The sequence below is a fragment of the Aegilops tauschii genome, chromosome 6 (assembly GCF_002575655.3).
Source record: "Aegilops tauschii subsp. strangulata cultivar AL8/78 chromosome 6, Aet v6.0, whole genome shotgun sequence".
NCBI classification, from domain to species: domain Eukaryota; kingdom Viridiplantae; phylum Streptophyta; class Magnoliopsida; order Poales; family Poaceae; genus Aegilops; species Aegilops tauschii.
In genome coordinates this window covers 134941917-134958931 of record NC_053040.3, presented here as the reverse complement: position 1 = coordinate 134958931, position 17015 = coordinate 134941917, and the positions used below count along the sequence as shown (strand labels likewise).

At 48.5% G+C, this 17015-nt stretch overlaps 1 pseudogene; it reads right to left on the bottom strand.

Moving 5' to 3' along the window:
- LOC109749442 (flavin-containing monooxygenase FMO GS-OX-like 8) overlaps positions 1 to 17015 on the bottom strand; it is a 103107-nt pseudogene that overhangs the window by 62908 nt on the left and 23184 nt on the right.

Here is a 17015-nt window from a genome sequence, read left to right as displayed (position 1 = left end):
CCGGTAACAACCCTACATGATGTTTGAGGCTAGGTCTCATTATGATCACGAGGGAGTCGCCGGTAAACCGACTCTTTGTGTCTAGCCCTAGAGATTGTTTCTTTTTGCTTGTCCTTCTTTGGGGAGCCCTGCCCCTCCTTATATAAGTTGAAGGGGCGGGTTACATGTGGAGTCCTATTAGGATTAAGACTAGTCTACCTTCTAATACAAACCGGATACAAGTCCGGGTCTTAACTCCTTGTAAGGCAAATATTCCTTATGCCTTTCCTTGTAAACCGTCCCACCATAGTATGAACCGGCCTTCATGAACCGCCCGTTGGGCCACCGGGTCTTTCATTCCTCTGACTCGCCTGCCGGATTACCAATGAATCGTAAACCGCCAGGTCCAAACGGGTCGCCAGTGAATCGTCAAGTCTTAGCCGGATCTCAAGTAAACCGCTAAGCCCGACCGGGTTATACTTCCGGCCGGGTTACGCCGCGGGGTATATCCCTGACATTAGCCCCCAGTTTAATTTGGATTTATCCATGCTAAACTGATCCTGTAAAACAAACACAAGAACAAATTTGACAGATTATGCTCCGGGTTAAGAATTCTTGTAAACCGGCATCTGATCATCCTTAAGTCCTTGTCATTTCGTCCTTCTAGAAAATCCGGGTCAACAAGCCAGCTTCATACTCAATTTGCTGACATTGGTTTCTCACAGAGAAATATTGTGAAGAATAATCCACTTGAGTCGGCTTCCAAAGCGCCGGTTTAAGAAATATGGGTCTTGAAATACTTATCTGATATTCAGCCGGTTTGAAGATGTAAAACTTGCCGGTTTATCATTGCCAAAAACTGCCGGGTTATAAAAACTGATAATTTCGGGTCATGATTGTTGCAGACACCGGGTCATAGTTGTTGCAGACACCGGATCAATCTGGTTAGCTCAAAACTGGAAATTGGAAGATATTTCTCTCTTTTATCCATATTACCTGTAGCCCCCAAGTTTTGAACAGAACAAAGTGATGATTTGAGACTTGTTTTCATATAATTACTGCCACTTTGAAGAAATCCATGTTGTTCATCTCTAGTAAAAAACTGAATACTCCATATATGTAGCCCCCAAGTATCGGGTTGTCATGCTTGCAGCAACCTGGGACTTGTAATTGCTTATAAAAACTTCAATCAGTGTAGCCCCAAAGGGCCGGGTCATTATGCAATAATGAGCAGGGACTTTGTAAATATAATCATGTAGACTTGAGCAGTGATGTGTAGCCCCCAAGGGCCGGCTTAGTAAGATAATACTGAACCGGGACTTGATATATACTTCAATGAAAATAACATCTTATAATGTAGCTTCCATCGTAGGGCTTGAACCCATGTCCACAAGGTTAAGAGCTTTGTGCTTTACCAACTGAGCAATGAACCCTTTAATTTAATGGATTAATGCTTGTATACCTTGAATGTTTGACAGGAGCAATTGGTAGCCCCCAAGGGCCGGCTCATTATGATGTGATGAGTCGGGTCTTTAATAAGATGAGCAAAAAATGACTTTGCATTAGCCCCCAAGTGCCATGGCGCATGCTAGCAGTGACATGGGACTTGCATATTTCATGTAATCTCAGCTTGAATAATGTAGCCCCCAAGTGCCGGGTCGTAAGCCTGCAGCGACTCGGGACTATTCCTTCCATTGTAGAATAAATCATATCCTTTGATAAAATAATAGCCATTGCGCTAAAGCGACTTTGAAAACCTCAATAATACCGGTTATTAATAACCATAATAAAATCCAGCCATGTTGGCTATTCAAGATAATATAATCCGGTATGAAAACCTTATTCATTCAATATCATAATGAAAATTCAGCCAAGTTTGGCTATTTGAATAATATAACCCAATGATTTATAAGCGCATGATTCCAATGGCGCAATCCAAATATATACTGGCGACTTATATTCCAAAGCCAGGCCGGTTTAATAAACACCGGATAATTTCTCATCATATACTGGCGACTTATCGTCTTAAAGCCAGGCCGGTTTAATAAACACCGGATAATTTATCATCATACTGGCGACATATAGTCGAAAGCCAGGCCGGTTTAATAAACGCCGGTGATTTATAATCATGCTTTATTCAACCTGTTTCTGCATACAACAAGTTTAAAGTGTCCTGGCGGTTTACCGCCGGACGGGTCATAATGCCCAACATATAACCTGGGTTTATAATCAAGGCTGCACTTAAGAATAATTAAATATGAAATATATCATACCTGTGACATTGAATCACATCGTTGGTTTACCAACTTTTTGTAGTAAGGGTGATAACCCAAATCTTGAGTACTGATAACTCCTTCCATATTGTGCCGGTTTATGATAAAATCATACCGGGTTATGATAAACACCGGGTTATCCATATGTAATACTGGCGACTTGTAGTCAAAACCAGACCGGGTTGATAATCTCCGGATTATGACTGATCATATACTGACAACTTGCAGTTGACAGCGTAGCCGGGTTAATTAACACCGGTTTTAACAGAAAACATCATAAACTTTGTCAAAAGAGAGAAAAACTTGGCAAAAAGCAAATGAAAACTTGTAGTCGAGGCTTTTCACGGGCTGCCAGGCCCCAAATTCGAGGCTTTTCATGGGCAGCCAGGCCACTGAGTTAAACCATTTCACAAAGCCTTTTAAGATGGTCCTCAATCCTTAACCAATCATCGTTTTAACTTGACAAGTTCAGGGTCCTTTTCTGGAGTAACTTGTCAAAGTTCGAAGGGTCATACCAGGTTTACCTGGGCGGAGTGACTTACTTAAATAGGCAGGCTAACCCGGGGTTTTAGGTGTATACAGCAGGCTTCCAAGCCATGGCTTGATAGCCTATTACAGGTGTAGATTCTTTGTTCATTTCGACAGCAAAGAATCCCCAAGTAACATTTTGAGTTGTGCTCAGTGGGTGCCTATGTTTGAGTTGTTGTTTTACAACACTCTCTTTGGCCCCGGATTTATTTGGCTTTGAGCCGATCAAGAGGTGTGACTATGGTTCGGATACGACCAAGCCCCCAAGTGATGTTGTGGCATTGCGCTGATCAAGAGGTGTAGCTATGGTTCGGATACGACCAAGCCCCCAAGTGATATTGTAGGAAGCTTTGATAAGCCGAATCAAGGGGTAAATCGGACGCCGCTTTATAAAGCAGAAACCCCCATGTGATCAATAATATGACAGGCCAATAAGGCGGGATACTCATGTTTGAACCGCGCATCATGGCAACAGGCCCTCTTCGGCTACCTTTAACTTTTTGCAAGAGATAAATTCTTCTTGAACCGGGATTTTGAACCGGATATTGAGAGCTTCAATGTTTTATGGGAGACATCTTTCCCTTGAACCGGATTTTAAACCGGAACCTTCATTTTCAGCCGGAAATTTTCTAACGGCCTTTCAGCTCGAACTTGCGAGAGATTAACTCCTCTTGAACCGGAAATTCTTAATCCGGATTTAAGAGCTTCAGAGCCTTGTGGGAGAACAGATTTCCCTTGAACCGGATTTTAAACCGGCATTCTTTATTTTGAACCGGAAATTTTGTGACGGCCTTCAAATTGTCATCAATATGGTAGTAGCCTCTGGGACCGGGTTATCTTTCCCTCCAGCGTCCTGGGGTTCTTGACTTCACTGAAAAACCGGCAACCTTTGCTGAGTCATATCATTGTAGCCCCCAAGTCTCAAAGGTGACTCGAGGAGTTGGCTTGAAACTCTCCATATTTGACTGTGATATAAACCGGCATAACTTGTATATCATTGGTGTTGATAGCATGATGTGAATCCACAGAAGGTTGAGGTGACTGCGGCGGGTTATAAATGATCCCGTATGAGCCGTGTCAGCAACTCGGCCAATGGTTCCTTCCAACTGGCTGTTTTGAAGTTTAACCAAACTGTAGTGGCGGCGACTTGTGTGCCTGCCCATTGGGCCACCCAGTGCAGACGGCGGTTGATGGTATATGATAATTTGCCTCCATTTTGTTGAAAGAAAATCAGGCTACCCAAGCTGTGACTTGCTCATATTCCATAAACAACTCGTGCAGACATGTGCGGCCCGGTATGTTGATGTAGACCAGGCCGCGAGAGACGGACAGCAAAGACGACCGCATCATCAGAAGCGGCTCAGATAGATGAACCGGCCGCGGTGTTGTAAGCCGGCGCGGACGGGCGAGTCAATCGCGGGTGTTGTAAGCCGCGCGGACAAGTAAATCAGCCACGTCGTGTTGATGTAGTGAACAGTTGTCCTGCATCAATAGTATTGCAGACCAAGGCAAAGATAAACTATTCTTTGACAAAAACAATATATATTAATAAAACAAACTTAGATGGATATCACCTTATGTGTTAGGGCGAAAATTATCCACCGTGGAGTTAATGATCACCACGGTGAAGCTAAAATCAATCACGGGCGGGTCGACCGTGGGAGCCGACATATGAGTCGACCGCGATACTATAAACCGGTGCGGACGGGAGAGTCGGCCACGGGGTCGGACGGGTAAATCGCCCATAGTGTTGTAGACCGTCGCGGATGAGCGAGTTGTCTTCCATGTTGTAAGCTGGCGCGGATACATGAACCGGCCGCGAGGGCGGACGGGCGAGTCGTCCGTGGCGTTGTAAGGTGATGCGGATGGGCGAGTCGGCCGGCACGTTGATGTAAACCGGACCGCAGGGGCGACGGCTGTATATAACAACACTATAGGGCAGAGTGGTTGTTTTCAAAAAAAATAAGTACTGATAAAAGTAAACTCGATGGATATCACCTGATGTATTTTGCGGCTGAAGAGGCCTGCGGCGATCCGAAGCCTGCTCCTGCGGCTCGGAGACAGTGCGAGTCTGTGCCCCACAACCAACTCTCCCTCCGGGTCGTGGCTGGTTTGACCATTCCCTTTTTTTTAACACGCTAGCAATACGGCATAGATCGGTGAATTCTGCTGTGTAGCAACTTTTTGCAACTAGTGATATGCCTCGGCGGCCGTGACATCTGATGGTAAAAAATAAAGTTTGGACTAACACTCTGTACTAGTGCCTCCGTACGTCATAGTGGACAATGGTGTACCAGTTGATGCTTTGTTTTTGGTCTTCCTGAGAGGAGTCAATGACCGGTCAAATCTGGAGTTGTTGTCTGCGTCCTGAGTTGATGCCTTCATACGTTGTTGTTTGGCTGCAGCATGACGAGGCCGTAGCGATAAAGGTGGGCCGGCTCGTGGCCGCGGCAGGCGATGACACTCGCGACCCGTGGCGGGAACCGAGTCGGTTTAGTAGCGGCCATAAGAACGGCCCGGCCCAAGGCAGCAGCTGTAGCAGTGCGAGGTGGCGGCTCGGTCGAGGCCAGCGGAGACGACGCCGGCTCAGGCTGCATCGGCGAGCTCGACGAAACCAAAACAGAAAACTTGCGAGATATCTCAGTTTCCTTCCATGACACACCAAAAAGACCGATCTGATTTCGCATTGATGATCGTCCAGCTGTCTGAATCGGAATAACTTGTTGATTTGCTCAATATAGTAAGCTGAGAAAAGTCCGATCCGTATTGTACTAGTAGCTTCATATGGTAGATTCACTGAACTTGCTCGAAATCCGTGCCAAGCTAAATAATTCCCGTGTGGTTGGATGCCATCGACCCCACAGTTCTGTACATGGACAGATCCCATTGACTTTATTTTGGCTATTCTTTTCGTCACGTCTGTCTTTCATTGATACGATGATCAGGCCTGGGTCCAACCCTCAGTTTCGCTGCAAATCGGATTGAACCGATGACTTGTATTTTCCTTCTGCAGATACGCATCTGGTCTCGTGTGCTGGCGCATAAATGCTGCCCTAATTTTCTTGATCTAAGATCTTGTATATCTCGCTTTGACTGATCGTTGATGATGTTATCTTCTGCGCCGGCTCTTTTTCATCCGGCTTATCGCGAGCTTCTCGATCCCTGAAGAAATCCCTCCAAGAACTCAACACCACCGTGCGCACGCCCCATGGTGGGCGTCAACTGCCGTGGAATTGTCACGGCAGATGTCCTAGTTTCAGGACTTAGTCGTGAGGCCAACGCATCTATGTAGTAGCTTGAGATGGGTTTAGCGGAATCGAGAGACGCAACACAAGACGAGGATTTAGACAGCTTCGGGCCCCGGGAAACATCATCCGGTAACAACCCTACATGCTGTTTGAGGCTAGGTCTCATTATGATCACGAGGGAGTCGCCGGTAAACCGGCTCTTTGTGTCTAGCCCTAGAGATTGTTTCTTTTTGCTTGTCCTTCTTTGAGGAGCCCTGCCCCTCCTTATATAAGTTGAAGGGGCGGGTTACATGTGGAGTCCTATTAGGATTAAGACTAGTCTACCTTCTAATACAAACCGGATACAAGTCCAGGTCTTAACTCCTTGTAAGGCAAATATTCCTTATGCCTTTCCTTGTAAACCGGCCCACCATAGTATGAACCGGCCTTCATGAACCGCCCGTTGGGCCACCGGGTCTTGTCTCTCCTCTGACCCGCCTGCCGGATTACCAATGAATCATAAACCGCCAGGTCCAAACGGGTCGCCAGTGAATCGTCAAGTCTTAGCCGGATCTCAAGTAAACCGCCAAGACCGACCGGGTTATACTTCCGGCCGGGTTACGCCGCGGGGTATATCCGTGACAAGAATCAAATATTTTGCATAGATAATCTTGATCATAAACCCACAATTCATCGGATCTTGACAAACACATCGCAAAAAGAATTACATCGAATAGATCTCCAAGAAGATCGAGGAGAACTTTATATTGAGATCCAAAGAGAGAGAAGAAGCCATCTAGCTAATAACTATGGACCCGAAGGTCTGTGGTAAACTACTCACACATCATCGGAAAGGCTATGGTTTTGATGTAGAAGCCCTCCGTGATCGATTCCCCCTCCGGCGGAGCGCCGGAAAAGGCCCCAAGATGGAATCTCATGGGTACAGAAGGTTGCGGCGGTGGAAAAGTGTTTCGTGGCTCCCCTGGATGTTTTCAGGGTATAAGAGTATATATAGGCGAAAGAAGTAGGTCGGTGGAGCTGCGAGGGGCCCACGAGGGTGGGGGGCGTGCCTACCCCCCGGGGCACGCCCTCCTGCCTCGTGGCTTCCTTGCTGCTTCCTTGACTTCCAGTCCAAGTCCCCTAGATTGCGCTTGTTCCAAAAACGATCCTCGCGAAGGTCTGATTCCGTTTGATATTCCTTTTCTGCGAACACTGAAATAGGGAAAAACATCAATTTGCATTGGGCCTCCAGTTAATAGGTTAGTCCGAAAAATAATGTAAAAGAGCATATTAAAGCCCATTAAACATCCAAAACAGATAATATAATAGCATGGAACAATCAACAATTATAGATACGTTGGAGACGTATCAACTTCCCACCAATTCCGCCGATAGATCAAACCTGGCGGGGCGTTTTCCCTCGATTATTCAGATAAGGCATGGCAAGGCCAACTCCATGGAAGAGCATAGCAAGGCGTTGGCTGACCTGAAGGCAGCGATAACAGCGATGACGGCGAAGATCGACGACATCCATCCAGTCGTCCTTCAGTTCCAAGGGTGGAGGCCGACGATCGAGCGATCGGTCGAAAAACTACGAGCCGAAGTCGGCGACCTGCGTGCGCAGCTGTAGGGGGCGGATTTCCGGGACATAAATTCCCAGCAAACGACCCTTATGTCACCACCAGCCCCAGGATTACTGTTGCTGGTGGATATTTCCTTGATACAGAATTCCAAGCAAATACAAGGATTTGAGTACAAGACCTTATAGGTCCATTGGGTGCAACAATGATTTCTAGTGGCAGATGATGGAAGCGACTCGTGGATCTCCATGATTGATGGAACTCCATTCCCATAGGAGCAGCTGACCCCTATCTCGCGTGGCTGCTGTGTCTTCGTAGTGCTCCTCTCTGAGCCTTGATCTGGCCAAGACAATAGCCAGGGACAAGCCAGTGAGTATGTTTGAATGTACTCGCAAACATCAAGAACAAAAGATATACCAGATGCATATGCTCATGATGAATTAAATTACATGCATGTGCTGACTGAGTATTAAAGCATGGCATGGCAAATATTCATACAGAAAATAAGTCATGTTATTAGTAAATCAAAGAAATGAAACGGAACGTCGGGTGTTGGACTGCCCGAAGAATTCCAAGAGAAATGCCAAACGGGTGTCTAAAAGAGAATCGGGCGAGACAGGACCGCCCGAGAACTCAAGCGACGCCACGAGAGGTCTTGAAAAGAAATGCCAAACGGGTGTCTAAAAGCGACGCCTCGAGAGGTCTTGAAAATAAATGCCACAGTCGGGTGTCTGAAGCGACGCCTCATAAAGGGCTTATAAGAAATTAACATGAGTATCCAGGTGGACTAGCCATCCCAAGTGATACTCAGAAAAGAAAAGAAAACAAAACGAGTATCCCGGGTAGTCTAGCCATCCCAAGAGATACTCAAGATTTCACATAAAGAGGAAAAGGTTAGTCCGTAATAATACTCAGGTCAACAACAATATACATCATAGCACTAGTACTGACAATGAACATCCTACGAATGGATCATGATCAATTTAATTATTTCCTCCGAAGATTGACACTAAGACCGACACTTGACCAACCTAGACTGTAGTCCTTAACCATGGACACGGCTATTCGAATATATATAACTCTGCAGAGGGTGTACTCTTTACCCACAAGTAAGGGATTTCTTTAGCCAACACCAAGACGCTGACTAATTCCGATTACGGTCTTTGGGATGAAAACACACCTGACCAGCACACACCAGATTAACTTTCCGGATGCCAGGAATCACCCAAAGCATCGTTCAAGAGAAACTCTAAGGCGGGGAGACCATCGTCTCGAGTAGTATGGGATCACTATTAACACACGCGGATTACAAGGGGTGCCCCCCTCTCGGCCCAGCCGGATACACCCATGCCCCCTGGCCCGATAACTGGCATTGCAATCGGTACCTGGAAACCCTCATCGTGGCCTCTCTGTACGGTGTGTGTAGGGAAAGGGGTTAACAACTTACTGAACCGTACCCTGCCTGTGGCGGGGACAAGTGGTAGCACAAAACCAGTATGGGGGTTACCGAAACAAGACTCGATCTACGGTCAACTCAGGAGGTTTAAGTTTTTCCTGCAGTGGTTAGCACAACATAATTCCTTGGCAGTACCCAACAGGGTCACCACCTGGTATGTCCCAACATACCCTCACTGATCTTTCTCGTCACCACGAGATTTCAGTCTCACGGTCACTTTTCTCGTGACTAATTCTTCCTGCAAATTAGCCCAGACCAACACAGGCACATATGGCACATGAAAACAACCGTACTCACTTATTCTTCATGTTTAAGTGAAGATAAAACACCATCAAGGGGGATCATGCATGTACGACTAGTACCATGAAAATTCTATATGAATTTAACATAGTCATAACTCAATTCTACATGCAAGCAAACAACTATGCATTCACCATATCATGTGTTCAAGATGCTTGCCTTGAGCATGCAGAAAGATCGGGTGCACTCCAAAACTTTGAGAAATATATCTCCCCTCCATTTCCTATTTTCAAATTATTTTAATTACCACATAAATCCAAAACAGTGCTAAAAAGTTATTTGGAAATTTCTGAAATAAATACTAAAATAAACTAGATGAAATTTGAGAAATAACAGAAAAAGAATCAAGTCATTTGGAGTTCATATGATTTTCCTATGGATTTACTAAGCTGGAATAATCAACGAAATGGACTATTTATTAGATCCAGCAAAAACCAGGCCTAGGAAAAATGTTCACCCTATTTGATAAAATAGAGAATGAATTTACAAGTACGTAGAAATTTGAACAATCAAATTCGGATGAGAAATGACTGTTGTAGAATTATTTGAGATCTGCTGGAAAAGAAAAAGAGAAGGGCAGAAGTGCGCACTGGGCGAGACTTAGCCGTCTGGAGCAACTGGGCCGAGCTCAGCCGTTCGGCCGCGCGGGAGGGCTGATGACATCGAAGGCGTATTGCCCGGAATACGCTTTCCCAGTGGGAAAGCAATTCTGTCGGAACCCGTCTCCACTTACGGACACGCCGGCGTGGCTTCGGTCGCTGACAGTGGTCCCCTGGGACCCACCAGTCAGGTTTGACTGGTTAGCCGCCCATGTCTTCTCCTCTGGCCAAACAGAGGCGGTGCTCCAGCGAGGCTTGCCGGTGAACGGCGGCACCGATTGGGAAGAGGAGGCCATCGTCTTGCTCACGGAATCGCGGTGGTCAGTCCGGTGTGCTGCATGGCCCGTGGAGGACACGGGGTCGCCGGCGGCGAGCTTTGCATCGGACGGCAGCCGTCGGGCAGAGGTGGGATCTTGCCTCCAACAGCTCCCAAGCCAAATTGGAAGGGGGAGTGGATCAGCGGGAGGTCCAAGAGGCTAGTGGTGAAGAGAGTGGAGAGGGGGAGGCCCTAGTGGCGTTGAAATCGGTCGGAAGGTGGTGGCGGGTGCCCTGGACGGAATCAAGGAAGATGACCTTGTCCGGTCGCTTGGGTGCTTGAGGGGGGATCAGAGAGGGGAGGGGAGTGTGGTGAGTATCGTAGAGAGCCCCGGGGTGAGCTTTTAAAGCGCGAGGGGGTCGGCTCCGCTGTGTCCAGAGGATAAGCACGGCGGCGGCGATCATTACGGCGGCAGGTGAGGCCGTTGAGGTCGGCAGGGTGGTCGGTGAGGATGGTGGCAGCCCGCAGTTACTCCTGGGAGAAGCTGGGCTGCTCGGGACACACCACGCGGGTTGGGCGGAGACGTGGCCGAGTGGGACTTGTCGGGCGGCGCTCCTGGTCATCGTAGACGGCGGTGAACGGTGCTAGGGGCCAAGCAAGGGTGTCGGCAAGCTTCCAGGTGGTCGAGACGATCCAAAGAAGGATCAGGATGAGAGGGGGAGGCAGCAGGGTGGTGGCAGTAGCTCGGTGCCGACGTGTGTCAAAAGCGCGCTCTGGGCACGCTCCGGACGTGTACGTAGCGTGCTCGACAAAGTGCTTCAGTGGTCTAGGAGCCTCTGATGCCTGTGCAAATTAACAGTACTATGAGCCTAGTTGTGAGAGAGCTAATGGACATGCTGGTTTGGCCAAATGATCAAGTGTCCAATGAAGTTCAGAAAGCTTTGCCAAATCCTGTCATGAGCTGAAGGTGTTCGATAGAATGCTCGGGCAAGCTAGAGGACTTTGATGGATTTTAAACTTGGCAGGGTGGGGTCTCTTTAGATGATAGAGGTGATGGTGGAGTTAGTTTGGCAAAATGAGAAACTTGCTAGTGCAAGCTTTACCAGAATTCAGTTCTGGACAGAAACTTCAGAGGCATGTTTGGTGGACTAAAAAGATTCCAATGGAGCTGATCTTCTGGAGTTAAGGTTTTGGTTGGAAGGACTACAACATGGAAAAGTTTCATAATCATTGGACCTAGGAACAAGAGGGTTGCAGTTATAACGCAAGAATGGGGCAGAAATGAAAAGAGGATGGTTCACTCAAAATTTTCAAAGGACATAGTTAGGTTTTTGCTCAAAAAGTGACATACAGGCATCACCTGACCTCTCATAATTTTTGTGGGATTTTAAAACAATTATTTAAAATATTTGTAGTGCAACAGAAGAATTTCAAGAATTGAAAATTCTAGTAAAAGAATTATTTGTGGAAAATTTTATTATGAAAATGTTTCCTACTGTTATCTATGATATAAATGAAATTATTTACAAAACAACCAAGGACCACAACATTCTACAAAATAATCTTCTATGGAGGGAAGAATTTTGTAAAATAGAAAACAGAAAAGGCTGTGAAATTAATGAATAGCTCAAAAAATTTATTTCTGACCAAATTTTACTTAATGAAAATATGATTAAATTTTTGGGGTGTTACAAACTCTAACCTCCTTAAGAAAAATCTCGTCCTCGAGATTTGTTAGGGGCAGAAGAACTGAATGCAAATCACAACAAATGATCATATATGCAGAATGCAATCATGGCAATGCACTTATGACATACGCCCTGAAATACAATACAACGGTTGCATCACGTAAACTAGTGCTATGTACAACAACAATGACCGTTTACGGTTCGAAGGTGAGATCTAAAGGGTCTTGTGGAAGGGTTCCTGGTGCTGGAGCACATTCTTCTTCTTCCGGGGAAAGTGAAGGAAGTAAACGAAGAACACGCCCTTCCGGAGTTGGCCATGGTGGTCCACCAATGGCGACGTGGGGATTCAGGACAGCAAGATAATGGAGGTAATCCATTAGTTGCTGGGTTAGATGCTCCTGGGCCATCACATATTGAATGAGATTGGCCAGAGCTGGATCCCTCTCTATACGTTCAGAACGGAACGTGGATTCTGCTCCAGAAGCTGCGCAGCTCGGGAAATAGTAGTATTTCCTTTCACTGGCAGCGGGTACGGTGAATCGAAGACGGGTAACTGCTTCATAAGCAGCAGCCTCAATAGCCATGCCTGAGGTTGGCATGGATCTCCCGACGAAGACAACATATGGAGGGCCTTGATTTAAATCCTCCGGTGGGATGTGCACAACTGCCCAATATTTTGAGGAATCAGGGGTGATCCTCATTTTTGAACAACTCGTTGTCGGTGTCAAAACCGGCGGATCTCGGGTAGGGGGTCCCGAACTGTGCGTCTAAGGTCGATGGTAACAGGAGACGGGGGACACAATGTTTACCCAGGTTCAGGCCCTCTCTATGGAGGTAATACCCTAATTCCTGCTTGATTGATCTTGATGAATATGAGTATTACAAGAGTCGATCTACCACAAGATCGTTATGGCTAAAACCCTAGAAGTCTAGCCTGTATGACTATGGTAATGTATATCTCCCTCCTCCGGACTAAGTCCTCCGGTTTATATAGACACCGGGAGGATCTAGGGTTACACAAGGTCGGTTACAAAGAAGGGAATCTACATGTTTGATCGCCAAGCTTGCTTTCCATGCCAAGGAGAGTCCCATCCGGACACGGGTGCAGTCTTTGGTCTTCGTATCTTCACAGCCCATCAGTCCGGCCCATGGCCAACTGGCCGGACGCCCGAGGACCCCTTAGTCCAGGACTCCCTCAGTAGCCCCTGAACCTGGCTTCAATGACAAGGTATCCGGCGCGTAGATCTGTCTTCGACATTGCAAGGCGGGTTCCTCCTTCCGAACTCCAAGATAGTCTTCGGACGTATTAAACATGTCCGGACCTGTAACACACGCACCACACACAACCGCAGAGAGAATATAATATTCCAGGAGTCCAACCCGCTGACAACTTTTTGCAGCATGATCACGTCTGCCCGGTCATAATTTCGAACCATTTTTCGTCTGCCGCTCCATGTTTCGAGACGCGGTTGCCATTGGCACGTCTTGTCAAAGCAGAGATCGTGTCCCCTTATTGCGGGATTCTCATCAATACGAGCATGGGTAACTCAACCGTGTTGTTTACACAATCCTTGGGAATGGGCGAGTTTCAAGGTGAGTGGGGAGACGTTCAATATTCACGGCCTTTATAAGGAGATAGGGATTCCCCTCCTTCACCCATGCCTTCTCTTCCTCTCTATCCTTCCATTCTCGAGCTCCAGCGCCCAAGTTCCCATCTTCTCCATCTCTAGGAAGCACTCAATCATGTCCGGATCCGGAGGCCAAGGAAAGTGGATGGTCTCCTCCGTCAAGGAAAAGGACATCACCCAGCTCCGGGCGGCGGGGTACCTGGCGAAAGGAATCATCCACCGTCTGCCCTCCAAGGGGCAAGTCATCCCCACCCCGAAGCCTACCGAGAGGGTAGTTTTCCTCCCTCACTTCGTCCGTGGATTGGGGTTTCCACTTCACCCCTTCTTCCGCGGACTGATGTACTACTACGGGCTAGATTTCCATGATCTAGCCCCGAACTCCTTCCTCAACATCTCGGCATTTATTGTCGTGTGCGAGGCCTTCCTCCGCATCCATCCCCACTTCGGCCTATGGCTCAAGGTTTTGAACGTGAAGCCGAAGGTGGTGGATGGTCAACACGTGGAGTGCAGAGGCGCCATGGTGAGCAAGATGCCCAACGTCACCTGGCCCACAGGCACTTTCGTGGAGACTGTCAAGGAGTGGCAGAAGCAGTGGTTCTACATCACAGAGCCACACGGCGCCACTTGGGCGGCGGCTCCCGAGTTTAAGGCCGGAGCTCCAATGCGGCTCACCTCCTGGATGGAGAAGGGCCCCAACTGGTCTGCGTCAGACGAGCTAATAGCACTGCAAACGCGCATTCAGAGCATGGTGGATAGAAACATCAAGCTCGTCGACGTGATCCAGGTAATGCTGGTTCGCCGGATTCTCCCTTGCCAACGCCAAAGCTTCCTTTATGGGAATTCGATCCGGAGAAGCACCAGACCCTGGGAGGGCTCTTCGGAACTACTCACGAAGATGCCTGGAAGTTGCTCTTTAAGGGCAACGAAAAGCCACCGGTCATAGATTCGGACCATGGGCACGATCACACCCATCCCGCCAATGAGGTAAGTTCTTTAAGGCGTACCTTCTACTTATTTGTTCAAGGAGGATACCTAACATTTGCTATATTTTTTATTTCTTTCAGGCGTGGAGGGAGAGAGCGGAGCAGATCCATAGTTCTGCTCCGCTGCTCGAAGAGCCAGTCATCCCACTCCTGGCGAAGATGCTGGTTCCGGCGCCCTATAGGCCGCCGGAAAAGAAGGCCAAGAAGAAGGCCAAGGGGGGCCAAAGGTGGCCCCTGTCGCAAGGGTGCTTCGGACGTGACATCCGAAGATGAAGTGACCCTTTCCTCCACCGCCGAGGACGGCGAGGAGGAGGAGGAGGAGGAGAACAACCCTCCCCCCGATGAGGGAAAGAAGAAGAGGGCGGCCTCCACGAACCTGGAGGCGGAGACGTCCAAGAAAGGGAAAGGCTCCCTTGCGGATAACTCCGCATGGGACGTCGACAGCAGTCCGGAGTGACACCCCCGCACTAAGCCTCGGGCTGCATCGTAAGTGCTAGGACTTATACATGCCCATAAATGTAGCCTTTCCTCTTCGTTGTACTAACATGATTAGTTATGCTATTGCAGTCCGGCCCATGACAGCTCCCAGCGATCCTCGTCACAAGGTTCGTTGGATTCAAAGGCGATGGCCAGCGAGTCGCCGCCGACCGCTCACTCCCCCAAGGCCAAGGACGACGCAGAGGTGCTGTCCCAAAGGACTTTCCCAGGCCGGGGAGAGGCTCAGGAGGCACTAGGAGGCAAAGCCTCTGTTGCCGGACACCAAGGGGAGCCGATCCCCGTGGAGACTGGCGATGAGGGTCGTATTCAGATTGGCCCTCAGCCGGATTCGATTCCAGAGACCGATACAGCTCCGGAATCCGGCGCGCAACCTCCTTCAAAAGAAGGGGGTATGCCTATTCCGCCGGTGACCCCTGTCCAACCAGGGGCACCGGATAATCTGCTGGAAGCGCTGCGAGGCGCTTCCATTGTGGATGAGCACCGTGTTCTTATGGGCACGGTAATTGAAAGGGTTCAGTCCACCAAGAGTGGACTAACCGAAGCCTGCAGCAGCCTGCTGACAGGTTTTGAGGTAAGCGACGCGGAAAGAGAAAAATCCCAATATAGACAGTAGCCCCTGAGACACTTTCCGGTGTTCGGAAAGAAAAAGCCGGACAGAGGATCAATCCCTTATTGCAGGAAACTAACTAAATTTGTCTAAAATGAATACGTAGGCGTCGCTGTTGGCCGCAGCCTCGCATACTGCTGAAGTCTCCAGACTGAAGCAGAGACTGGAGTAGGCCGAGGAGGAGCTCGGCTAGGTGAGGAGGCAGCTCCAAGAAAAACAAGGTATGTAATAACCTATTATATGTTTGAAAAAGGTAAAATGATATGCATTGACTGAAGTGTCATGATATGTATAGAAGCGACGACCGAGGTCGAGGCCCTGAGAAAGGCCCTGGCAGAAGCCGAGGGGAAGGCTGTCAAGGAGCAGGCCGCCCGTAAGAAGCTCAAGGCCCGGGTCAAGGAGGTCCGACAGGAGCTCCAAGACGCAGTGAGGAAGTGCGGGAGCTTGGAGCGCGATGTGTCGGCTCAAGAGACCGAACTCGCCAAGGCTCATCAGAGTGCGAAGACGGCCCGAAGTGAGGCCCAGGGTGCCCTCCAGGAGATCCAGGAGGCCAGGAAGATCGCGGCGGGTAAGGCATTCAGTATGAAAAGCAAATTTGTAAGGAGGAAGTATCTTTTACTAACCCGGATTCGGAGTTCTCCAGGGGCTTTTGCTGATCTGCCACGTAGTGTGTCCAACGCCGTGGAGTTCTTCCGAGCCGAAGAAGGGAACTCCACGGAGAAGCTATTCTGGTCGCAATATCTTGCGCCAGAACATCCGGTGCCCTTCAGCGATCCGCTAAAGCAGCTGGTCGAGCTACACAGGGTGGCCGAACTAACCATGAAGGATTTAATAATCCGGCTGTGGCCAGCCGAAGCTATACCCAGCAGTTACTTCGGCTTTGTGAAGCGGCTGGTGGGTGCCTGTCCTCGGCTGGATGCCGTCAAGCGGTCTGTCTGCATCAAGGGCGCGCGCCTGGCCTTCTCCTATGTCAAGGTGTGGTGGGCGAAGATGGACGCCGCCAAGCTAGCGACCGAAGGGCCGCCCGAGGGCAAGGAGCACCGCACACCCGAGCAATATTTTGGAGACATCCTGGAGGGGTCCCGCATTGTTGCGGAGCAGTGTGCGAAAGACGTGATCTTTGAATGAATACATTCGTATTTTGTCTCGCCCTGTTTATGAAACAAAGACAATTTATGTAATATAATGCTTTGTGTTAGATTTTTACCTCTTGTGCGGCCGTTTTTATTAAATCTGAGAGTTGGCCAGTCGTCGGCTTCAGCCCCCATGTAGGTAATACGGGGGTGTTCAGGATGAAATCTAAACACTCTTGATCCAATTATTTGGTCCTTGAAGGAGGTGTTCAGCGCAACGAACAAGGCAATCGGACTATAATGCTTTATCACCCTCACTTAGCCATAGGAGTTCGACGAT